The sequence below is a fragment of the Hibiscus syriacus genome, unplaced genomic scaffold, assembly GCF_006381635.1.
Source record: "Hibiscus syriacus cultivar Baekdansim isolate YM2019G1 unplaced genomic scaffold, ASM638163v2 tig00111013_pilon, whole genome shotgun sequence".
NCBI lineage: Eukaryota > Viridiplantae > Streptophyta > Magnoliopsida > Malvales > Malvaceae > Hibiscus > Hibiscus syriacus.
The window spans coordinates 1471930-1498722 of NW_024062953.1; the positions used below are offsets into that span (position 1 = coordinate 1471930).

Below are 26793 nucleotides of genomic sequence, written 5' to 3' on the forward strand. Positions count from 1 at the left end.
TTTTGCCTAAAATACATAAAAAAATAATAGATATCTAAATAATAATTGGCATAATGCAATAAAATAACCCTAACATTTGACAGTAGTGTCACATTTGCCCGTATTTTTTTTGGAACATTTGACTCCTTAACGTTTCATTTTGATTCAAAAGTCACAACATTCGATGGAAACTGTTAGTCAACTGAAGGTTAACGTCTCCAGCAGACTAAGCAAGCACATGTATACACAAATCATGATGTGGCGTGTCCACACCACTAAAGTATACTGACGTGGAATCGACACGTCAGATTTTTTAGTTGAAAAAAATAATATTTTTTAGAATTTTTTACCAATAAGAGAGTGGAATATGTCACTCTCTTAATTGGTACAGATATACCTTTCAATCCATCTACCGTGTCCCTGATTTCCTCTTCAGTCCCAACTCTCTTGCTCCTCTCCTTCGTTTCCCTCACTTCTAAAACCCCCAATTTCCTCTCTAGCTCACACTCTCTCTAAACTACAATGCTAGTATATCATTCCCCTATGGAATAAACTTTCCGCTTAGAGAATCAACGAAAATCTTAGCTCTATTCGTCAACCTCAGCCTCAGCTACCTACGTTGTCCCCATCTCCTCCAGCTCCAGCTCCAGCTCCTCAAGTTACCATTGAAGAAGTCAAAGCAAGCAGCCCCCAAGCCAGTCAAGCAACTCCTCTAGTTAACGATAAATCAAGCGATTCTCAAAGCAACGGAGCTGGCAAGCAAGATTCACATAGTGGACTTTGGGATTGTTCAAAGAGTTTAATGGCCTGCTCTTTTGCAAGCCTTAGCGATCAGGTTGTTATAACTGTTTTTTAGGTGGATCAATTATTTATTGTTTTAAAAACAGTTACAACTTTAATTTTGGAAAATTGGTGATTTTGAATTAAATTGGATAGAGTCTCCATCGACCTTTGGATTAGGTAGGTCGAATACCTAAAAACGTCTTTTAAAAACAATTTTAAGAAAAATTATTTTTTTAAGACAAAAGCTGGTATGCGTTTACCAAAGATTCGATTAAAACGGGTTCAGAGTCAATTACGTGTGGGGAAGGATTAACACCCCCACAACGCCCAAAATTGGTACTGTGTCGCTTACATGTTGTCGTAATGGTGGAAATCCTGAATCAAATATAAAGTTAAAATATGATCCAATTATTGAACATTAATTTGCTTCGAATTAATTAATTTAAAGGAGGAAATTCAAAGGACTGAAATGAAAACAAATAAATATTACAAACCTAAATACAAATAACAAAAATAAATATTTAAATTTATAAAGACTAAAATAGATAAAAACAAAAATTTTAAGGATCAAATATTACAAACTAAAATTTAAAGACTAAAATGGCAAAAGCAAAAAATTTAGGGACATAATAATAAACAAACATAAAGTCTAATTACTATGTAAACATTATATACTAAAATAGAAATTAATTCCCAAAGCAAAATACAAGACCAAAATAAAAATAAATAAATAAATAAAATGCCATGCCTAAAACAGAAACTCATAAATATTCAATAACATGAACAAGATGGTTAAAATGAAATAGTAAAAACTTATGATGCTTATAACCAAATAAGTTAAAATACAGTTACTCATGTGTGAATATGAACATAAACGTATTTAATGATAAATAGAGGGCTAAAATAAAATATAAATAAATAAAGAGATTTAAGTAAAAAAAAAACTGGAAATTCATTGGTGACTAAAATGAAGTAATACAAAGTTACTATGAAGTCAAAATATAATTAAACCATACGCTAAAACACAACCCAGGTCCCTCTTAATATGATGTTGTTTTATGCCCAATATATATATGTAATTTTAGGCCAAAAATGGACATTCACCCTCATTTGTCTCAGTTCTGACGGTGGAGCACGACGGTCGGAATGAGTCGAATACCCCAAATGAAACGCCTCTTTACCCTTAACCCAAATCTCACCTTAGTTTTAGCATAAAACCATTCCTTAACCATAGATTTAAATATTACCTCTTGAACATTTGGAAATCCAGTAACCCCCTTTGATTTCCCGATGAGTTACAAACCCAGATATGATCTATTTCTCTCTATTTTCCTCTTGTTCGAGACCCCGTTATTCGAATACTCTCTTCTTTTCTTTCCCTTCGAGACCCCTCTCCGAATCCTCGAATAATCCCCCGGTGCCGAATCTGGTTCTCTCTTTTATTTCCTTTTCATGCGTGATTGGTGGATCTTAATGGTTTATGTGGATGATTTGGGGTAGGTAGGATTAGGTAACTTGTTTTCGAATTTGGTGTTTATTTGGCAGATTTCAGTGGATTGATGATGGAGTGGGGTGTGGGAAATGGCCAAAAATTGGTGTTTACAGCTGCCCCTCTTTGCTCATTATTGTGAAACAGAAATAGAGCAAAGAAATAAAACAACAATTTTTGGACTGTTAATAAGTCTCGAGCTCCGAATTCTTCTTATTATGAACTATTCACTCTTCTTTAAAGGCATCAGTTGAGGTTGAGCAAACTCTTCTTTGATCGGCTCCCCTTTCTTCGAATAATCATTTTTTGTTGACGACATTCTTCTTGGAGGTAATTTTGATGCTAAAAATAGCACTGCTCATTTACGTTGAAGAGATATGGCCGCTTTCAAGTAAATTATTTGTTGAAGATGACATTGTTCCTTCTCGTTGATGAAGACTGGTCAATTTTGGATCAGTTGGGTCCTGATGGGCTACTGGAGCTGAAGCAAAAACCTGATGGGTTTTCCATGTGAGTTGTGCATTGGGCCATCGTTTAGGCTTCTTGTAATGGCTTCATTTCTGGGCGTGCTGAAGAGTTTGGGTCATATAAGGATGATAACATGGATCCTACGTGATGAGGATGACTAGTTATCTAAAAGATGATGACACATTTCCTACGTGATGAGGATACCTAGTCGAGGGATGACATAGTTCCTACGTAATAAGGAGACCTAGTCAAGGGATGACATGGTTCCTACGTGATGAGGAGACCTAGTCGAGGGATGACATGGTTCATACGTGATGAGGAAATCTAGTCGGTGGATGACAATATTTGTTGTGACACTAAGTCGATCCATTAGGCACGATATCCTTCTTCGTGAAGTTGAAATCGTGGGTGGCTCATTCGTCGTAAAGTTGAGCCTCGAATTGGATGTCCTTCTTTGTGAAGTTAAAATTTAATCTTGTAAATTACATCACTTTCGAGTTCAATATCTTTCACTGTGAAGTTGAAATTGACTCTGAATGAAACTGGTTTTTTATTGTTGTGTTGCAGATGACTCATTCGTCATGAAGCTGGGTCAATCTTTTGGGTACGATATCATTCGTCGTGAAGTTGAAATCGTGAATGGCTCATTTGTTATGAAGTTGAGCTTTGAATTGTATATCATTCGTTGTGAAGTTGAAATCCAATCTTGTATTGTTGCTTGTGGGCATGATATCCTTCGTCGTGAAGTTAAAATATTGGATGTTTCGAGTCCAATATCCTTCACCGTGAAGTTGAAATTAGCTCTGAATGAAACTGGGAAACCCCTTCGCTGTGAAGTTGAGCTTTGAATTGGATATCCTTCACTGTGAAGTTGAAATCCAATGTTGTTTATGAGAACGATATCCTTCGTCGTGGAGTTGAAATCGTGGATATTTCGAGTCCAATATCCTTCGCGGGAAGTTGAAATTGGCTCTGAATGAAACTGGAAAGCCCCTTCGCTGTGAAGTTAAGCTTTGAATTGGATATCCTTCATTGTGAAGTTAAAATCCAATCTTGTGTTGTTTCGCCAAATTGGCTTTGAGTTGGATATCCTTCATTGTGAAGTTGAAATCCAAGTAGTGCTTCACCAAATTGGCTTTGAGTTGGATATCCTTCATTGTGAATTTGAAATCCAATCGAGAATATTATATCGCTTCGAGTCCAATATCATTTGCTGCGAAGTTGAAATTGACTCTAGCATGAATCTGCAAGATTATGCACATATGTGATGATATGGATGCAAAGCTCTTTTGTGTGCCTAAAATGTATATGTGAGATATGTTATTTTAGGACTTAAAGAGAAATCTCAATCTCTGGTTATCAGCCTTGATGACTCTTGATTCTGGAATCTTCAATTTTTGATTCTTGATCTTGGATTCTTCAACATGCTTAAATTCAATGTACAGAATATTGATTTGTGATGAGAATGATTGTGTGAGCAGTCTTCATTCTATCCCTAACTCAGTTTGTCTTCATTTCCACCATGGTGTACTCTTGCAAACCTCAACTTGAGACAATTTATTTTCCTTGCCCCATCAAATTTTTGCCCAAAAAAATTGGCTTCTCTTTGCCCCAGCTTCGATCTTGAGCTTCAAAGAGATATTCAAGACACTTCCAGAGAACTTATCTTGTTTGAAAATGTTTTCCTTTTTCTTATTTTCAAAATTTTAAAAATTATCGAAACAAATTTTTAAAATGTTACCTCTTTCAAGGTTTCACAATTGAAGCAAATCATAAACAAGAGTTCATTGAATATTGAAAGGATCAAATACTTTTAAATTTTGATAGCTGCGAATCATTGACAAATATCAAGATCGAAAAGTTGGTTTAAAGGTAGGCTACCTAAATCCTAAGGTTTGTTTCCACAATTCGGTCATTGTGAAGATCATGGCTTGCCCTTTTTTCTTGGTTTGACATTTTGATTGGAGGCAGAAAAAATGACACAACTAGTATAGTCAATTTCTAGACCTTTCAGAACACTTTTGTTTCAGTTCTCTGAAATCTTCCATTTGTTCAAGCTTTGTAGACTCACCTAGTTAAGGTAGTGCAGAAATATCGGTCTAAAAATGAGATTTTTGAGTGCTCGTGTGAGTTCGACTATAACAAGTTTTCCTCAACCCCCTTAGTCCATATTCACTAAAACTCCTTATTTAATAAATTTGATTTAATTTGCCATTGTCTGGCTAGCTGAATCTTATCCATAAAGCCAGGGCGTTTAACCAATTGCTCTAGAGGGACAACTCAAGCTTTATTGTATATATATCTTATAATTGCCTTTATCAGGCTAGCTGAAGGATTCATGTCGTCACAAAGCCTTTGACTTGACAATCATAGTGGAGCATACACTAAATTGCCAGGTACCCGATCAATGTCATGGCTTGAATATAAACTATTCATAAAGCCAGGGCTTTCGAGTTTCCTCTATAACCAATTGCCTTAGCGGAATAGCTCAGCTTTATTGTAAATATACATTATATTTTTTTGTTGGGTAACCAGATTCTATTTCTTAAGCTTGCTGATGAGAACATGTTATAGTCTAGATGTTTGTTAAATGTCAGAAAATCTCATCGTTAGAGTTCAATTCCCAAGCAACTGACCTAAACTAAATTCACCCACTTGGCCATTCCATTTGAAAAGATTATGATCATCATTGAATGTCATAAACAGAGGTAAAAACCAATTAGTTTTGAAATCTCATATGCTAGTTGCTCTATTCTGTTCGCTCCTAACACATACCTAAATATCAAACTTTGATTGGAGAGAGCTAGAATGGACATTGTAAGAGAAGTGTATGTATTCCAGTATATGTATTCCAATGTATGTTCTAGATCAAATAGGTCCTTGTTTTGCAGGGATTCAATCTAGTCATTTGTCAAAGATTTACAACCTCAATTATTAAAAGCTTTTAATTAAGGTGATATTCAAAGAATTCAAGATTAGAATTTGCTCATTGTGCATTTCCTCATAAGGAAATAGCAACAACAACAACAACAACAACAAAACTCTATTCCCATATGCAATGGGGTAAGGGGAGGTAGGGTAGTAGGCTGCCCCCAACGCCAGGTTGAGAGCAGCTTCCGTGGAAGACATCCGGCAGTCAGAAAATTAAAAATAAAGATAAAATGCAATGCATGTATAAATAAATAAATACATAGTTGAAGACCTCATAAGGAAGCATTTTATTTAAAATGTTTGAACGTCAAATGACTTACAAATATTCACGCATAAGAAGTACAAAAGAAAAACAAGTTCAAATAAGATGACATGCATGAAAATGCAACAAAAACTCCCGATGGATGCCCCAGCCGACTCATGATCAGAATATCCTCATTACACATTGAATGTTGGGTGTCCAATTGGATTAGGGTCTTTACCCCCATTTCTTGATCATTTCTCGTGTCATGACTCCTTTGTCAACGAGCTTTTCTATTTCCTTCATTAACGGTATACACTTGTCAGTAGGATGTCCCAATGCCCCCAGATAAAAATCGAAAACACTATTCAGGTTATAGCCATAAGCAGAAGGGCTAGTCTTCATTCTCAAAGGCCTTGGGGTGAGATATTGACTATTGATTAAAGGGGATAACAAGTCAGAAATGGGCACTTGAAAAACCTTGAGAGTCGTGTTTTTCCAAGACATATTTTCAGGCCAGTCTCGAATTACATCTATTTTAATTTTCTTTTCATATTTCCCTGTTTCGTTCTTCTTTTTCAGCATCTCGAGAGTTGAATCCTTTAAATTTACCCCACATACCTTATTTTCCTGGATTTTGCTTTTTCTTTTCTTCAGGTATTCTTCTATATGCTCTTCATTTGTTTTGACCCGATCAACTCCATTCTGGGGTCCGACTCCCAATTGTTTGATTAAAACTGACTGATTGTTGACATCCACCTTTATAACTCCATGAGCCAAAAATATTGTACTTGTCATTTGAAATGACCACAATTCCTGATGGAGTATCCTCGGGCTCCGGCATGATATTCACAAGAAACTTTCTCATTATACCAACTCGGATAAGGTGGTAACAATGGTTTAGCCAGACGTGGAGTAATCAGTTAGGTCTCGAGCAACTTGGAATATATTTTGTTGTATGAAGACGAATGAAAACTGAGTGGAGGTTCTTTTGACTTCATTTTCTCTTTGCAACTATTTTGATCATCATGAAGACTTAGTGAAGAATCATTGAGATGTTCATTTTGAAGGTTCATCTTTGGAAAAATGTCTTGTGGGAAACATTGGTTTACAGATTTCCCCTCATTGATAAGTTTTAAGCCTCTGGGAAGTTTAAGTTTTCCATCTTCAAAGCACAACAATCCTTCCGCGATGAAGTTTTTAACCTTTAATCTCATAGCCACACAACTTTCTGTAGAGTGACTTAAATCTCCAATATGATAATTGCATGAATTTTTAATGCCTTGTCAATCTGGACGCCAATAAGTATTAGACTTTGGAAAAATAGGTGTTAGAAGACCACTTTCAAAGAGAAATGGCAATAATTCTGAATACGACCCCGGAATCTGAACGAGAGGTATCTTTTTCTTTTTCTTCTTATTCTTTTTAGCCTTTTTTGACTGGCATTTGAACTTCTTCTATGCCTATCTTATTTGAGTCAGACTCAACTTTCGTGTTAAAAGTTTCATCCTCAATTTTCTCTTTTCCTAGCTTGATCTCTATCACATTTTCTAGAATCGCATCCCGATTGTTGGAATTGACTTGGATTACCATATTCCTCAACATGTTCTTGATTATCTACTGTCATCATATTGGTCGTACAAGCAACATTCAAAATCTCATTAAAAGCCTCTATGGTAGGATCCTCTTGGGGCTTTTCTCCATGAATCAAGACAGACATCAATTTAGACATATGCTCCTTTGACTCATCCTGAAACTTCTTTGCTTGATCATTCATTTCTTGTTGAATCTTTACAATTTGCTCTTGGAGTTTTTCGATTTTATTAACATGTGCTGAAATCTCATCAATGGTTATTCTTGTCTCCTCAGGAGCAGATATGTTATGATAAGTAGAATCATCATGAGGTTTTAACACTGGCTAGAGTTTTATTGGCATAGAACCCACTGGATGCCTTGGAAGTTTGTCGGGCAAAATGAGTAGTTGTGAACTAGCCTGTGCATTTACACATTCAGCGGTTTCACGGGTTAAGGAAATTTTCTCTTTGTTTCTTTCCTGGTTGAGCCCAATCATCTTTATTATAATTTGATTAACCATGTCATCTTGGTTTTGCAAGGTACGATCCATGGTGGCCTTTTGAGCCTGCTCCATTTTAGCTTCCCATTATGTTTGCATATTTCGCAAATTCGCTTCCAATTCTTTCTTCAGTTGCTCAAATTTTGCATCCATTTTCAGTATTGTGTGAATGCAGTTGTATAGTTAAAAACGCTTCCTCAAAGTTCCCCATAAGGTATGATTAATGTATGTAAAAATGCTTAAATAAATGCTATGTAAAATGCAATGATGTATGAAACGTTCGAGGCTTTGATCCGAAAACATGTCTGTTATTATAAATAATCTTTATTGGGACAAAAGTGTTTTATCTTTTAAGAGACAAAAATATCAAAGGTATATTCTGAATAAAACCTCTAGACCCCGAACGACTTCTAACAGGTTGACTAGTCTTCTGCCCTTGTCTGTCGTTAGTTGAATACCCTGTCGAACCGCTCCGGATTCTTTGGCTGAACCGTGCAAGTATTGAGCTATTTTTTGTACTTGTTCCCATAAGTATCGAATGATTGTATCTCTGGCTTTCATCATTTGCTGAACATGTTCTCTGAAGGAGACACCATTAGATCATTCCATCAAAAGGAACTATCTGAACCTCACTTGCTTGCTTCTTGAATTCGTCAACAATGGCCTCCAATTTCAACTATCGTTTTGTCATCTTGCTCTTGTTGTCTTTAAAGGGACTCTCCAGGTTAGTAGCCTTTTACTCATCTTGCCCATGTAAATTTTGCCAACTCAAAAGGTTGACTTTTGATGTGCTCGGTGTAAAGCAGAGTGGAATATTCTTCGATTACGGGTACCAGGTTTTATTGGTTGAATTGTCTTGTAGATTGTCTCCCTGACCATAGCCGGATCTCTACGTTTTTTCACCTCTTGTATTACAACCCCTTTGTCCATTAATACAAATTATTTATGTTTAACGAACACGTTTTTGTGGATCCACACCTCTTGCATTATGTTATGACAATGCAAATGCAATCCAAAGAATAATGAAAAAAATGACACAAATAAAAAAGGGAGATAAGTTAGTGTACGCAAAAAAAGTTAAATTGGTTAGTACATATAAAACAATCGGTATATATAAAAATGTCATTCAAAGATGAATATAATACCTACCAGTCATGATATCTACTCGAGCATGCTTTTATTAGATAGTAATCCTACCCAAATATGCTTTCTACCCACAAAGATGTATTTACAAGAAATTAATCCTAACCGCATGGTATCTAGTTCGTATATTGTTATTCAAAAAAAATTAAAGCAAAAGGAAAGGTTCAGAAATGTTCTTCCTTTGTGTACATTTAATTTGGGTACCTATTGACGAACAGAGGTTCGGTATGACACCTATGTTGACCGTTTTACGGTTCACTATATGCATGATTTCGTCTCTATGAGAAAAAGGGTACTCGAATTTTCCTTGATGTCGGTGCCCCCTTGGGATACCAAACCCTTAATCCTCCCCTATTATAGGCTTAAACGGATCGAGTTCAATTCAAGGGGATACATTCCCTTATACCCATACAGGAGAATAAATTCACACGAAGACATAAGGCATATGAATCACGAAGGTTGCTTGCTAGGCCCATACATAGAATAAATTCTCACAAAAGCGTCGCTTTCACCCCCACTTAGAAAGGGTTCGAATCTCGGGTATAGAGCTTATGTTATACAAATGCCCGTCATGTGTGTGAGGAGGAACATTCAACCCTTTGACTCAAAAGGAAAACGAAACCACTCAAAAAAACTTAGATAGACCTAAAAGCAAAAAATCAAAATATTAGTATAACAAAAAATGAAGCAATTACAAACTTCAATAAAAGGATCATAAGTTAACTAAATACTCAAACTCATAATTTCCACCAAACGACAATGTGTAAGCGATTTACAGCCTGACTCTCTAAAATATCCATAGCAGAGTCGCCAAGTTGTCATAACCGTTTTTAGGTGGATCAATTATTTATTGTTTTAAAACCAGTTACAACTTTAATTTTGGAAAATTGGTGATTTTGAATTAAATTGTATAGAGTCGCCATCGACATTTGGATTAGGTAGGTCGAATACCTAAAAACGTCTTTTAAAAACAATTTTAAGAAAAATTATTTTTTAAGATAAAAGATGGTCTGCGTTTACCAAATATTTGATTAAAACGGGTTCGGGAGTCGATTACGCGTAGGGAATGATTAGCACCTCCACAACGGCCAAAATTAGTACTGTGTCACTTACACGTTGTCGTAATGGTGGAAATCCTGAATCAAATATAAAGTTAAAATATGATCCAATTATTGAACATTAATTTGCTTCGAATTAATTAATTTAAAGGAGGAAATTCAAAGAACTGAAATGAAAACAAATAAATATTACAAACCTAAATACAAATAACAAAAATAAATATTTAAATTTATAAAGACTAAAATAGATAAAAACAAAACTTTTAAGGATCAAATATCACAAACTAAAATTTAAAGACTAAAATAGCAAAAACAGAAATTTTAGGGACATAATAATAAACAAACATAAAGTCTAATTAATATGTAAACATTATATACTAAAACATAAATTAATTCCCAAAGCAAAATACAAGACCAAAATAAAAATAAATAAATAAATAAAATGTCATGCCTAAAACATAAACTCATAAATAATCAATAACATGAACAAGATGGTTAAAATAAAATAATAAAAACTTATGATGCTTATAACCAAATAAGTTAAAATACAGTGACTCATTTGTAAATATGAAAATAAACGTATTTAATGATAAATTGAAGGCTATAATAAAATATAAACAAGTAAAGAGATTTAAGTAAAAAAAACTGGAAATTCATTGGTGACTAAAATGAAATAATACAAAGTTACTATAAACCCAAAATGTAATTAAACCATACGCTAAAACACAGCCCAGGTCCCTCTTAATACGGCGTCGTTTTATGTCCAATATATGTATGTAATATTAGGCAAAAAATGGACATTCACCCTCATTTGTCTCAGTTTCTGTTGCGTGTTGTGAGTACTATAAAATATACGCAAATAATGTGCAAGTATACACAATCGCTCAAGTAATACAGTGATGAGTGAGTATCGTCTCCACAGGGATTGGGTGAAATTACTAAAGTCTAACCAAAGCTAAGCACTAATTTATCTATGTATAGTTAATCTTTATATATACAAATATCACGGCAAAAAGAAAATGTGTATGAAGGTGGATGTAGATGAATGGTATGATGGTGTAGCAGATGGAAATGTAATGGTAAGATAAGATGTTTAGTGTTGAAAATGATGTAATGTCGAGGCAATGAAAGATGGTAAATAACAGTAAATAAAATGAAAATAAGATAATCCTCACGTGACAAGCTTCCAATGGAATGAATGGTAGGGATTGATCTAAGGATGTTAAACTTATTTATCAGGTATATCTAAGTTATCTAGTCTTTACTTGCTTGACAGGGCTTTCCTAAAATGTTCTCAAAGGAACCTAACAGAATAGGATGCCAAGGCATCTGCTCTCACTCAACGATGTTGGCCAGCCTACCCTATTAATAAAAACATCCTTTTTAGTCGTTGAAATCCTATCCTAGTCTCTCCCGAGATCTAAGGGATTATGTTGTAATATCCCTAGGCTGGTTCAAAGCCCCTTGGAAATACTATAACCCATTGCTTATGAGGATCTTATCTTGCGGTTCTCTCGAATTCTTACAAGTATTTCTAGCTTAGGTTTCTCTCGAATACCTAAACGTCATCTAAGAAATGGACATTTTCATGCCTCTTACAAGCCTAGATGGTGAAGCATTCATAAACAAAGCAAATAAAGAACCGAAATAAACTCAAATATATCATCAAAATAAAGTCTAAACATCCATTAAACCAACCACCACCAAATAAGTTAGTTCATAGTGGGGTTCGAAATATCCAAACACAAAGTCATGCAAATATTCGTTTCAACAACCCACAAATAAATCGAAAAATAGTAGCAAAATGGGAAGTGAGAAGAAGTCTTCGACGTGCCACCAGAGGTCTCCTCGGCCACCACGAACCACCTTAGCTCGTTAGCTCCTCTCGGCACCTAGCTCGCCACTCCTTGAAGCTTAATCAATGGAAGAAAACCCAAAGGAAGAAGAAAAGGAAAAGGAAATAAAAATCTGATTTTTTTTCTGTTCTATGCGTGTGCCTCTTCACCTCTCTCATCTCTTCTCTCCCTTTAGGTGTCATTATAATAAAAGGATCTAGGGGTAATGATTAGGTTGTTAGGTGCAAAATACCCCTTATACCCCTAGAATCACACCATAAACATGAACTTAATTCTCCAGGTGGCCTTAGTCCTCTAGAAGGTGGCTACAACAATCATTCCACGTGCAGTGCCAGCTGTCCTCATACAACTGTATATTTTTGTCGTTTTCTGCGCCAAAAATGCCAAGGCATTTTAATCTGCTTCAGCAACGTGTGATGTCGCGGCATTACTTCCCAACGAATCCTTTTTGCTTGCTATTCCTGCACATCATAGACAAACTGCACCTTTCCCTCAAGCAACATCATTAAGAAATAGAATACCACCTTAAATGCAACTATATGCAACTACATGATCCTAAAATGCCTAAAATGAACTTTTAAACAAACAATAACTTAAGTGAAAAAGGCCTTAAAAGTAGCTTTTTTAGGAAGTTAACACACCCCCAAACTTAAGTTATTGCTTGTCCTCAAGCAATGGATAGCAGTTACACAAGCAGAATGTCATGGCAATGTTCAATAATAAGACAGTAGGACAAAATTGGATTTCAACCCTCAGAACAATAGGCTTCAACATGCTAGTCTTATTAAGAAATCAAGTACTTTTCCCTAGGTCAAGATTCTTTGTGGCCGTGTGCGTGCATGATTGTATCCAATCTATACTTAGCAAACTTAGACAATTTCTAATCAAGTCCCCTAGTTTTTGTCAAGGCATTTACTTATTCATTAAGCACATTTTCTTTACTCCCTTTTTCTTTTCTGATTTTTTTTAACTTGTTGTTATGAAGGGAGTCAGCTCATCACACCTACTCTCCCACACTCTAGGTGAAAGGGAGCATACCTTCCACCCCAATCTAGTTAAGTAGAGTTATCCCGTGACTTCTTTCATTCACTCATATGCACAAGGCTACCATTTATTAAAGGGAATTCCAGGCAATGCCACGGCAAAGAGGAGTGTCCCTCTACAGCTATGCCTAAGCATTTATTCATAGTTTCATTTATAAGGGAGTTGTTTTTTTATTTTTCTTTTAAGCACAATACCATATTTCAATGCCAAAACTAACTAGAGTTCCTTCATAAAAATTTTCCAACTTTTCTAAGTATAGAGAACATACAAATCGTGTAAAAAATTTCACAAAGCATCAAGCCCTAAAGTGAGTTCTATCATTCTCAACAATCATTTACATTCAGATTCTAGCCTAACAAAATCATCATCATCGGGTATCCTCAAAACATTCTATCTAGCTATCCTACCATTTACTGATGTCATGGCATAATATTATGCTAATACTATCATGCATATGTCCTACTAAGAACACTACATCCCCCAAACTTAAGGGAAGTATTGTCCTCAATACTTTAAAGAGAACTAAACTAAATATAAACTAAATGTCATGCAATGAAATGCAACTAAATCAAAATGAATGCAAGAGAGGTACCTCAATGATTGCGTGGTGGCGTGGCCTTGGAGGTGCTAGCAGCTCCTCGCCTAGTACGCTTTCGAAGGGGTGCTGGGCTGGACTCGAAAGAAGAAGAGTAGTGATGCGCAATCTTTTTACGTCCAGCCGTGGTCTTGGTGCGTCGACCACTACGGGGTGCAAGCGAAGGATTGGGTGCAGGGACAGGACTAGGTGTTTCTTCTACAGACACAGTGGGTGGATATTCCGAGGTGTCAGATCGGTGCGGATCAGGTGTTGGGTCATCAACTGGAGGATCGTCTTCACCTTGTTCGGGCTCTGGAGATGCCTCGGCATTGAATGCCAGCAGAATTTCGTCTGGGAAGCCAGGGAAATTCCATTGACCGTGGGGAATAATTTCTTGAAACATTGATTCCACCATAGCATCTCTATGATTCACATATCCAAAGAAGTTACGGATGTCACCGTGCAAAGTATGCAGGTGAGTTTGAATCTGCATCACTTCTTCCTCGAGAGCAAGCAATCTTGCCTCGGCATCGGATTGTGTAGTACCTGCAGGTTTCTCATGAATAGAGTCTTTAGACTTGGGACTTTCAATTCCCAATAGCAATGGAAGTCTAACCCTATTAATGCCGATAATCCAGGTAAAATTTCATCAAAAGCATTTTCCTCAACCTTTTTCTTACGACACAAGGCAGTAATTAAGTTAGGAAACACTAAAGCACTTGCCTTTTTACTTAAGCAGTCATGAACTTGCTGAACAATTATACGCCCAACATCAATAGGACGGGACACCGTTATCGAATGTAAAAGCAGTAAGCGTGAAAGTGATATCGTTGTATTGTGAGAACTGGGCATGAGTTTATGCTTAAGGAAGTGATTCCATAATTTAGCACGCGGCTGAAGACGCTCGCTGTTGACCGAGTATCTACTTGTTTGACGCCCATTCCACTCAGTGTTTGCAAAGCATAAATCCTCAAAAATGTCATCATAAATGTGCCTATCAGCTTCATTTTCGAACGCGACATGCCCATCCACTACATCCTACAAGTGGAAATAACGATTAATCACATTGGATGTAAAACGAATCTGCTTACCTCATACGAAAATGGCATGTTGGTTTGACTTTGAAATATTTGCGTAAAATTCCTTAACCAACGAGGCATTCACTAAACCCGGATGGCGTATGAATTTCTTCCACTTAAGCGGTGTAACTATATCCATTACATCGGGTCCAAAACCACAATCGGTCTCCTCAATAAAAATGAAACCTAACTCGAATAAGAGTTTTCGGTTCTTGAAGTTTTAAAATCGATCATTGGCCTCCTCGTTCTCGAACTGTTGGAACTTGGAACCTTCGGGTGCACCGGTCTTGTGCGCACCATTTTCAACAGTTGTGAAGTCAGAAAAAAAATGGAAAAGAAAATAGCTTTCAAAAGCTTTGTAGAGTTTCGGCTATGGAGAAAAGAGGAAAGAAGATGAAGAATAAGAGTGATAAAAAGTAAAAGTTAAGAAGAAAATATTAAGGATGAAAGAGAAAAGAAAAAGTTAAATATTTATGAGGGAAAAGGATTGATAGGACGATTAAGAGATAAATTAGTGGGTGGGGGTTATGCGTGTATGGGGAAGGAAAAAACTGTCAAAAGAAATGATGATGATGGCATAAAACTGTGGAGAGAGAAAAGTAATGTCAGAATTATAGTAAATTAAAAAGAAATAAAATCAAAGAAATATCTCTCCCATTAATGCGCTGTCTTTTCCTCCAATTGGATAACCTCTCCTGCATGGTTTTGCAATACTGTGGTCCCTACAAATCATATCAAAAATTAATTACAAAATAAAATGAAACAAAAGCTTAAATTTTAAATTTTATTCATGCACAGACACAAATTCAATACCATGGCATCGAATTTTGGTTCTCCTCTTAGCACGCTTCAGCATCATGCAGACATAACACATCATTGTTGTGCGGTGGTGGAACTCCATTGTAGGCTTTCAGACGCTGGCTATTGACCTTGAAGATCGTCCCATTGTCTATTCTCTTGATGTCAACAACTCCATGGGGGTAGACATAATTCACCTCAAACCATCGAGATTTAAGCTTCCCAGGAAAGAGTTTAAGTCTGGAGTTATAAAGCAAGACTTGTTGCCCCACATGAAAATATTGTGGCAGTAGTTTCTGGTCATGCCACTTCTTGGTTTTCTCCTTGTATATCCGAGCATTCTCATATACTTGTGCTCTAAACTCTTCCATTTCATTAAGTTCTAGTAATCTCTGCTCCCCAGGTAGTTGAGCATCAAAATTCAATCGCTTGATGGCCCAATACGCCTTATGTTTAAGTTCAACCGGGAGATGACAAGCTTTCCCATATACTAGCTTGAAGGGTGATATCCCCAAAGGAGTCTTGAATGTTATTCTGTACGCCCAAAGTGCTTCATCCAACTTTGGCGACCAATCCTTACGCCTTGGGTTCACCACTTTCTCCAAAATCTGCTTGATCTTGCGATTGGAAAATTTTGCTTGGCCATTTGTCTGCGGATGATATGCCGTGGCAATCTTGTGTCGAACTCCATATTTCTTCAGTGCCTTGGCAATCAATTTGTTATCAAAATGGGTTCCCTCATCACTTATAATAGCTCGGGGTACTCCAAACCGAGTGAAAATGTACTTGTGTAGAAACTTGAGCACGGTCTTGGAGTCATTCCTTGTTGTCGCTATTGCTTCTACCCATTTTGACACATAATCCACAGCAAGCAATATATATAATTTTCCTTCAGAAGATGGGAATGGTCCCATGAAATCAATGCCCCGCGCATCAAACAACTCTATCTCTAAGATATTTTGCAGCGGCATCTCATGTCGTCTGGAGATGTTTCTAATCCGTTGGCATCGATCACAAGCTTGTAAAATGCTTGGGCATCTTTAAACAGAGTTGGCCAGTAAAAACCTAATTGTAGGACCTTAGCAGCAGTCCTTGCTCCACCAAAATGGCCTCCACATGGGGCCGAATGACAATGGTACAAAATATCACGTTGTTCCTCTTCGGGTACACATCGTCTAATGAGCTGATCGGCACAATGCTTGAACAAATATAGCTCATCCCAAAAATAGTGTCTTGCATCGTGCTTGATTTTTTTTAGCCTGACTATCTAAATCAAAAGGCAGAATTCCACTAACAAGAAAATTAACAAGGTCAACGTACTACGGAATTGCGGCATATAAAAGTTTCTCGTCAGGAAATTCCTCTTGGATATCTACAGTGTCATGTCATTTAGAATTGTTCTCTAGCCTAGACAAGTGATCAGCAACTTGATTCTCAATTCCTTTTCTATCTACCACCTCTAAGTCGAATTCTTGCAAAAGTAAGATCCACCTAATAAGTCTAGGCTTGGCATCCTTTTTGTTCACTAAATATTTTATAGCCGAATGATCATTGTGAACAATAACTTTAGTACCTATTAGGTAAGGTCTAAATTTATCAAAAGCAAATACCACGACAAGTAATTCTTTCTCAGTGGTAGTGTAGTTCAATTGTGCTTCATTTAAAGTGCGGCTAGAATAATAAATAACATGAAAGATTTTACCTAGGCGTTGCCCCAAAACAGCTCCTACGGCATAATCGCTTGCATCACACATCAACTCAAATTGTTATGTCCAATCGGGAGGAACTACAATGAGTGTCGAGATCAGTTATTGTTTCAACTCAGTAAATACGCCGAGGCATAACTCGTCAAACACAAAGGGTTGGTTTTGTTGAAGTAATGTGCACAAGGGCTTAGAAATCTTGGATAAGTCTTTGATAAACCTTCTATAGAATCCAGCATGTCCAAGAAAACTTTTTATCCCTTGATTGAAGTTGGTGGTGGCAACTTTTCAATCACCTTAATCTTTGCCTTGTCCACCTCAATACCCTTGTGTGAAATTTTGTAGCCTAATACAATGCCTTCAGTCACCATGAAGTGACATTTTTCCCAATTTAAGACCAACTCAGCCTCTTCACATCTTTTGAGAACTTTTGCTAAATTGACGAGGCATCGTTCAAAATCGTCCCCACAAAAAGAAAAGTCATCCATTAATTTCTCCAGAAAATCCTCAACTATGTCTGAAAATATAGCTTACATACAGCGCTAAAACGTTGTCGGGGCATTACAGAGTCCAAAATGCATCCTCCTAAAGGCAAAAGTGACATAGGGAAAAGTGAATGTAGTCTTCTCTTGGTTCTCTCGTGCAATGGCAATTTGATTGTACCCCAAGTATCCATCCAAAAAGTAATAGAATGCTTTGCTGGCCAATCGATCCAACATTTGGTCGATGAAAAGTAAAGGAAAATGGCCCTTCTTTGTAGCTTTGTTGAGTTTTCTATAGTCCATGCATATCCTCCATCCGGTAATAGTGCAAGTGGGTAATAGTTCATTATCCTCTTTAGTAACCACAATCATACCTCCTTTCTTCGGAACACACTAGACAGGGCTCACCCATGAGCTATTGGAGATAGGGTAAATCACTCCAGCATCAAGCCATTTCAGAATTTCTTTCATCACCACTTGCTTCATAACAGGGTTGAGTCTTATTTGTAGTTCAATTGAATTGTCGTGGCAATCTTCCAACAGAATCTTGTGCATGCAGATTGTGGGACTAATGCCCTTCAAGTCGGCCATAGTCCAACCAATTACTTTCTTATGCTGCATCAAAACACTTAACAAATTTTGCTCTTGATTAACAGTAAGGTTAGCAGAAATAATCACCGATAAAGTCTCATCACTACCTAAATAAACATATTTAAGATACCCTAGCAAAGTCTTAAGCTCTAGAGTAGGTGCATGCAATAATGAAGGCTTAGGAGGAATAAATTCATCAAAATTCAGAGGTTTAAAATTCATACCTGATCTAGCTTGTAGTAAGCTAGATTGCTCCTCCAAAATTGAAAAGTTGTCGGACTCCACTAAGCTTTCATCATCCACCAAATAATCATTTTCTGCTAGCTGAATGAAATTGTTCTGGCAAAGATATTCAATATCTTCTTCAATCACTGAGTTCAATTTAGAAATGCCTTGACATTCTTTATTGTCATCAACATATTTGAGTGTTCGAAACACAATGACAGTCACACACTGATTAACCACTCTCATGGTGAGTTCACCTCTTTCACAGTCTATCAATATACGTCCAGTGGCTAGGAAAGGTCTTCCCAGAATAATAGGTGCCTTGGCATCAACTTCGCAGTCCAAAATTAAGAAGTCGACTAGAAACACAAACTTATCCACCCGTATTATAACATCCTCGACTCTCCCTTCAGGTTTAACATGGGATATGTCGGCCAGTTGTAAAATAACCGAGGTGGGTCTTGCATTTCCTATGCCAAGCTTCAAGAATATAGATTTTGACATTAAGTTGACACTTGAGCCAAGATCACACAGTGTCTTTCCAACGAAATTAGCTCCAATCGAACAAGGAATAATAAAACTGCCCGGATCATTTCGTTTTGGCGGTAACTTACTCAATGAAGAATAAAATTCTGTTGCCGTGGCAACAGTCTCTACTTTCCTCTTCTTGGTACAGATTTCCTTCAGAAATTTGGCATACATAGGCATCTGTTCAATAGCTTCCAAGAGAGGTACATTAATATGGAGCTGATCAAGAATGTCTACGAACCTCTTGAACTGAACTTCATCAGTATGCTTCTTCAATCTTTGCGGGAAGGGTGGTGGAGGTCTCGCTTCCTTAACTGCAATAGTAGGAATTGCTTTTGCCTTGGCATCAGAATCTGGTGCCTTAGTTGAATCATCAGTAGAACCCTATTCCTTCTCCTTCTCAGTAATGGTATTGTTATGCCATTCAGCTTCACCACTTTCAGTAGTGGGAGTAGAGTCATCATGTTATGGCGCACTAGCCTTGACTTGTTGATTGATTTGTGTCTCACTCCTAAGAGTTAACACATTGCAATGCTCTTTTCCTTGCCCTTTAATGACTTTAGTATCACTTGGCAATCGCCCTTGCTGACGCTCTTGCAATGCCGTAGCAATCTGACCAACTTGACCTTCCAAAGCTCTCAAAGATAAGCTATGGCTTTAAAGTAAGGCGTCTTGACTATGAAGTAAAGCTCCTTGATTTTTAATTGAAGTAGAATGGTCTTGTAGCATTGTCTTCGTAGTAGATATAAACTCTTGAATCGTAGCTTCCAAGGAACTTATGTTTGCTGAAGTTGAAGCTCCTTTGTTAACATTATGCCATGGTATAGAATTCTGGTAACCTTGAGGCTCATTGTGATTCTGCTACCGAGTAGGTTGACTAGCATTGTGGGCTCCTTGATTTCCCCATGAGAAATTGGGGTGCTGACGCCATCCAGCATTATAAGTGTTAGAGTAAGGATTGTTGTTGCCTCGATTGTAATTGCCTACAAAGTTGATGAACTCATGATTGCTTGGGAATTTGCTCTCATGCTGATTGCCTTGGCATAACAGACATGCCAAGCTAGTTGCTTTCACTTCTTTCACCTCAGTAGAACGTTGTAAGTTTTTCAGCATATTGGTGATAGTTGAGAGTTGAGCGGACACTGAATCCTTGATATCTAACTCAAATGCTCCAGGTGCTCTCCTCCCACTCCCAAGTCTTGAGGAAGGAAACTGATAATCATTGTTAACAATTCTGTCCAAAATAGCAAACGCCTCTGTAGGTGATTTATCCAGCAATGTCCCATTTGCTGAGGCATCAAGTAACATCCTCGTGGGTGCATTGACTCTATTATAGAACATGACTACTTGAGTCCAATCATGAAAACCATGATTTGAACACTTTCGAAGCAAACTCTTGTAACGATCCCAACATTTATACATGGATTCGTCGTAGCCCTGACGAAAAGATGATATATCATTCCTTAGTTGCGTATTCATGTTCGATGGGTTGTACCTCAATAAAAAACTCTTGCAAAGATCAGCCCATGATTCCATCGAATCGGCTGGTACACCACTCAACCAAACCCTTGATCGGTCACGCAATGAATAAGGGAATAACTTTAACTTCAGAAAATCCTCATATACTCCCTCTTGGCGAAAATAATCACAAACTTCTAGAAAATTATGAATGTGATGTATGGCATCTTCATTTGTCATACCCCTAAACTGCCCAATAGAATTCAACATGTTGAACATGACTGGTTTCAGCTCGAAATGTGCAGCTTGAATGTCAGGTGCCACGATTCCAGGATTCAGATCATCCAGCATCGGATTTAAGTGATCACGAATAACACGCGGCCTACCAGCAGGTTCAGCATTGCCTAATGTCGCGGTATTCTGATTTACATCATCCTGACCAATACCTTGGTTTCCAATATGATACATGTTTCCTCTAGCGCGTTGTGCTCGTCTCCTTTGTCTAAAGAGTCTTTCAATATCAGGTTCTATCGGTTCCAAAGGCTCTTCAGAATTTCTTCTAGGAATACACTAAATAAACTTGAAAAATAAAATAAAAAATATAAAGTAAACTATACACAAATAAAAATGCAAAACAAAATAAAATGCTATGGCAAAACTAAATAACTTCAGGTTACCAATCCCCGGCAACGGCGCCAAAAACTTGTTGCGTGTTGTGAGTACTATAAAATATACGCAAATAATGTGCAAGTATACACAATCGCTCAAGTAATACAGTGATGAGTGAGTATCGTCTCCATAGAGACTGGGTGAAATTACTAAAGTCTAACCAAAGCTAAGCACTAATCTATCAATGTATAGTTAATCTTTATATATACAAATATCACGGCAAAAAGAAAATGTGTATGAAGGTGGATGTATATGAATGGTCTGATGGTGTAGCAGATGGAAATGTAATGGCAAGATAAGATGTTTAGTGTTGAAAATGATGTAATGTCGAGGCAATGAAAGATGGTAAATAACAGTAAATAAAATGAAAAGAAGATAATCCTCACGTGACAAGCTTCCAATGGAATGAATGGTAGGGATTGATCTAAGGATGTTAAACTTATTTATCAGGTATATCTAAGTTATCTAGTCTTTACTTGCTCGACAGGGCTTTCCTAAAATGTTCTCAAAGGAACCTAACAGAATAGGATGCCAAGGCATCTGCTCTCACTCAACGATGTTGGTCAGCCTACCCTATTGATAAAAACATCATTTGTAGTCGTTGAAATCCTATCCTAGTCTCTCTCGAGATCTAAGGGATTAGGTTGTAATATCCCTAGGCCGGTTCAAAGCCCCTTGGAAATACTATAACACATTGCTTATGAGGATCTTATCTTGCGGTTCTCTCGAATTCTTACAAGTATTTCTAGCTTAGGTTTCTCTCGAATACCTAAACGTCATCTAAGAAATGGACATTTCCATGCCTAGAAATGGACATTTCTAGCTTAGGTTTCTCTCGAATACCTAAACGACATCTAAGATAGACCCAAAAGCAAAAAATCAAAATATTAGTATAACAAAAAATGAAGCAGTTACAAACTTCAATAAAAGTATCATAAGTTAACTAAATACTCAAACTCATAATTTCCACTAAACGACAATGTGTAAGCGATTTACAGCCTGACTCTCTAAAATATCCACATCAGAGTCGCCAAGCTGTCATAACCGTTTTTAGGTGGATCAATTATTTATTGTTTTAAAACCAGTTACAACTTTAATTTTGGAAAATTGGTGATTTTGAATTAAATTGTATAGAGTCGCCATCGACCTTTGGATTAGGTAGGTCGAATACCTAAAAATGTCTTTTAAAAAAATTTAAGAAAAATTATTTTTTAAGACAAAAGCTGGTCTGCGTTTACCAAAGATTCGATTAAAACCGGTTCGGGAGTCGATTACGCGTGGGGAATGATTAGCACCCCCACAACGGCCAAAATTAGTACTGTGTCGCTTACACGTTGTCGTAATGGTGGAAATCTTGAATCAAATATAAAGTTAAAATATGATCCAATTATTGAACATTAATTTGCTTCAAATTAATTAATTTAAAGGAGGAAATTCAAAGAATTGAAATGAAAACAAATAAATATTACAAACCTAAATACAAATAACAAAAATAAATATTTAAATTTATAAAGACTAAAATAGATAAAAACAAAAATTTTAAGGATCAAATATCACAAACTAAAATTTAAAGACTAAAATAGCAAAAACAGAAATTTTAGGGACATAATAATAAACAAACATAAAGTCTAATTAATATGTAAACATTATATACTAAAACATAAATTAATTCCCAAAGAAAAATACAAGACCAAAATAAAAATAAATAAATAAAATGCCATGCCTAAAACAAAAACTCATAAATAATCAATAACATGAACAAGATGGTTAAAATGAAATAATAAAAACTTATGATGCTTATAACCAAATAAGTTAAAATACAGTGACTCATTTGTGAATATGAACATAAACATATTTAATGATAAATTGAAGGCTATAATAAAATATAAATAAATAAAGAGATTTAAGTAAAAAAAACTGGAAATTCATTGGTGACTAAAATGAAATAATACAAAGTTACTATGAACCCAAAATGTAATTAAACCATACGCTAAAACACAACCCAGGTCCCTCTTAATACGACGTCGTTTTACGTCCAATATATGTATGTAATTTTAGGCAAAAAATGGTCATTCACCCTCATTTGTGTCGGTTTCTGTTGCGTGTTATGAGTACTATAAAATATACGCAAATAATGTGCAAGTATACACAATCGCTCAAGTAATACAGTGATGAGTGAGTATCGTCTCCACAGGGATTGGGTGAAATTACTAAAGTCTAACCAAAGCTAAGCACTAATCTATCTATGTATAGTTAATCTTTATATATACAAATGTCACGGCAAAAAGAAAATGTGTATAAAGGTGGATGTAGATGAATGGTCTGATGGTGTAGCAGATGGAAATGTAATGGCAAGATAAGATGTTTAGTGTTGAAAATGATGTAATGTCGAGGCAATGAAATATGGTAAATAACACTAAATAAAATGAAAATAATATAATCCTCACTTGATAAGCTTCCAATGGAATGAATGGTAGGGATTGATCTAAGGATGTTAAACTTATTTATCAGGTATATCTAAGTTATCTAGTCTTTACTTGCTCGACAGGGCTTTCCTAAAATGTTCTCAAAGAAACCTAACAGAATAGGATGCCAAGGCATCTGTTCTCACTCAACGATGTTGGCCAGTCTACCCTATTGATAAAAATACCCTTTTTAGTCATTGATCCTATCCTAGTCTCTCCCGAGATCTAAGGGATTAGGTTGTAATATCCCTAGGCTGGTTCAAAGCCCCTTGGAAATACTATAACCCATTGCTTATGAGGATCTTATCTTGTTGTTCTCTTGAATTCTTACAAGTATTTCTAGCTTAGGTTTCTCTCGAATACCTAAACGTTATCTAAGAAATGGACATTTTCATGCCTCTTACAAGCCTAAATGGTAAAGCATTCATAAGCAAAGTAAATAAAGAACCGAAATAAACTCAAATATATCATCAAAATAAAGTCTAAACATCCATTAAACCAACCACCACCAAATAAGTTAGTTCATGGTGGGGTTCGAAATATCCAAACACAAAGTCATGCAAATATTCGTTCCAACAACCCATAAATAAATTGAAAAATAGTAGCAAAAAGGGAAGTGAAAAGAAGTCTTCGACGCGCCACCGGAGGTCTCCTCGGCCACCACGAACCATTTTAGCTCGCTAGCTCCTCTCGGTACTTAGCTCGCCACTCCTTGAAGCTTAATCAATGGAGGAAAACCCAAAGGAAGAAGAAAAGGAAAAGGAAATAAAAATCTGATTTTTTTATGCTCTATGCGTGTGCCTCTTCACATCTCTCCCTTTAGGTGTCATTATAATAAAAGGATCTAGGGGTAATGATTAGGTTGTTAGGTGCGAAATACCCCTCATACCCCTAGAATCACACCATAAGCATGAACTTAATTCTCCAGGTGGCCTTAGTCCTCTAGAAGGTGGCTACAACAATCATTTCACGTGCAGTGTCAGCTGTCCTCATACAACTTTATATTTTTGTCGTTTTCTACGCCATAAATGCCAAGGCATTTCAATCTACTTTAGCAACGTGTGATGTCGTGGCATTACTTCCCAACGAATCCTTTTTGCTTACTATTCCTGCACATCATAGACAAACTGCACCTTTCCCTCAAGCAGCATCATTAAGAAATATAATAGCACTACTACCACAAATGCAACTATATACAACTATATGATCCTAAAATGCCTAAAATGAACTTTTAAACAAACAATAACTTAAGTGAAAAAGGCCTTAAAAGTAGCCTTTTTAGGAAGTTAACAGTTTCAAACCGAGAGATGAGAGAGATAGTCTCTAAACTCTCTCAAACATCTCAACAGAAAAAGAAACGCCGCCGCTCATCGACGATTTCCGTGGCGGTTCTGACGACAGAGCGCGACGACTGAAACGAGTCGAATACCCCAAATAAAACACCTCTTTACCCTTAACCCAAATCTCAACTTAGTTTTAGCATAAAACCACTCCTTAACCCTAGATCTAAATATTACCTCTCGAACGTTTAGAAATCCGATGACCCCCTTTGATTTCCCGATAAGTTACGAACCCAGATATGATCTTTTTCTCTCTATTTTCCTCTTGTTCGAGACCCCACTGTTCGAATACTCTCTACTTTTTTTTCTTTCCCTTCGAGACCCCTCTCTGAATCCTCCAATAATCCCATCCGCTGCTGAATCTGGTTCTCTACTTTATTTCCTTTTCATGCGTGATTGGTGGATCTTAATGGTTTAGGTGGATGATTTGGGGTAGGTAGGATTAAGTAAATTATTTTTGACTTTAGTGTTTATTTGGCAGATTTCGGTGGATTGATGATGGAGTGGGGTATGGGAAATGGCCAAAAATTGGTGTTTACACATGTCAGTTAAAAAACTGACCCGGATTCGTATTTCAGGTATACTTGCCCTTATTTTGGGATCATCTCCGGTTATTTCCCTTTATACTACGGTAGCCGTCTATGTGATTTTGTAAAGCTTCTAGATTTGAATTTCGAATTCAAATCGATTCTAACTTCGATTAAGGAACTCAACGAGTCTTATTTTCGGGTTGACGAGGTGAGGTATTGGCCGTAAATTTCATGTTTCTATTGTATAATTTGTTAGATGTTACTTTGGTCGCTGTAGAGGAAACTCTCCGTTTGGCTAAATCTTTAAACCTCAAAATCGTGACATTAGGTGAGTACGAAGCGAGTTTAAATCGAGTTGGGTTCCCAAACCGGTTAAAGAATGCTCTGCGATATTACTCGGTCGTGTTCGAATCATTGGAACCGAACTTGCCTCGCGAATCACTCGAGAGAATATAAGTTGAAATACTGTTATTGGGTCGAAAAATAGCGGCGATTATTGAACCGGATGAACCAGGTAACCAACGGGAGCGAATGGAAGATGAAGAACAATAAAAGGTTTTAATAGAAAGTGTTAGTTTAGAAGAGGTAACCCTTAGCCACTACACGATAAAGTCAAGCGAAAATTCTGCTGCGAAATTATAATTTCAGCTCCTTGCATTCGCTAATTGAATCCTAACCTGGGTTTCTATCATTAGCTTGGAAAGAGGTGCCCCTACTCACAGTTTCATCCTAGCATTGATGATGATTTCAGAGGCCATCAATGTTGTGAATTTTTCCACCTGGTTATTTTTTTCTCCTTTAACACTTTCTGGTATATTATCTTTTTTAACCGTTTCAGCATTACACGAATTGTAATATAAATTTCAAATCATGAATAATTTAAGGATCTGGTGGACGGAGGACGGTAGCGTGGTTAGCGGCAAAGGAAATCATTTGGTTAGTGATAGTTAATATACAACTCTTATATAGATCCTTTGTTTTTTTTTAATTATTATGAAATTCAGACTGAAGAATCTATTAAATATAATATGTTTCATTCATTACTTGAGTAAGTAGCTTATTTTGTTGGTAAAACAATGAGCAATTTACCCGAGAGACCCATGTTTGAGTCCTCTTTCATGCATTTCACCATTTTTATTGTGCACCAATAAGACGATAGCGATCTCAATGATCTGGACGTCCACGTCAACTTACTGACGATTTTCATCCAGCGTGGATTGTTTTTGACCCAAAAATTAACGTTCGGTGCCCAAATATTAAAAAAAATACGGGCAAATATGAC

General features: G+C 36.7%; 1 pseudogene; it reads left to right on the plus strand.

The window, feature by feature from the left end:
• Positions 1 to 163: 163 nt before the first annotated feature.
• On the plus strand, positions 164 to 26244 carry LOC120149985 (annotated as a pseudogene).
• The last annotated feature ends 549 nt before the right edge of the window (positions 26245 to 26793 follow it).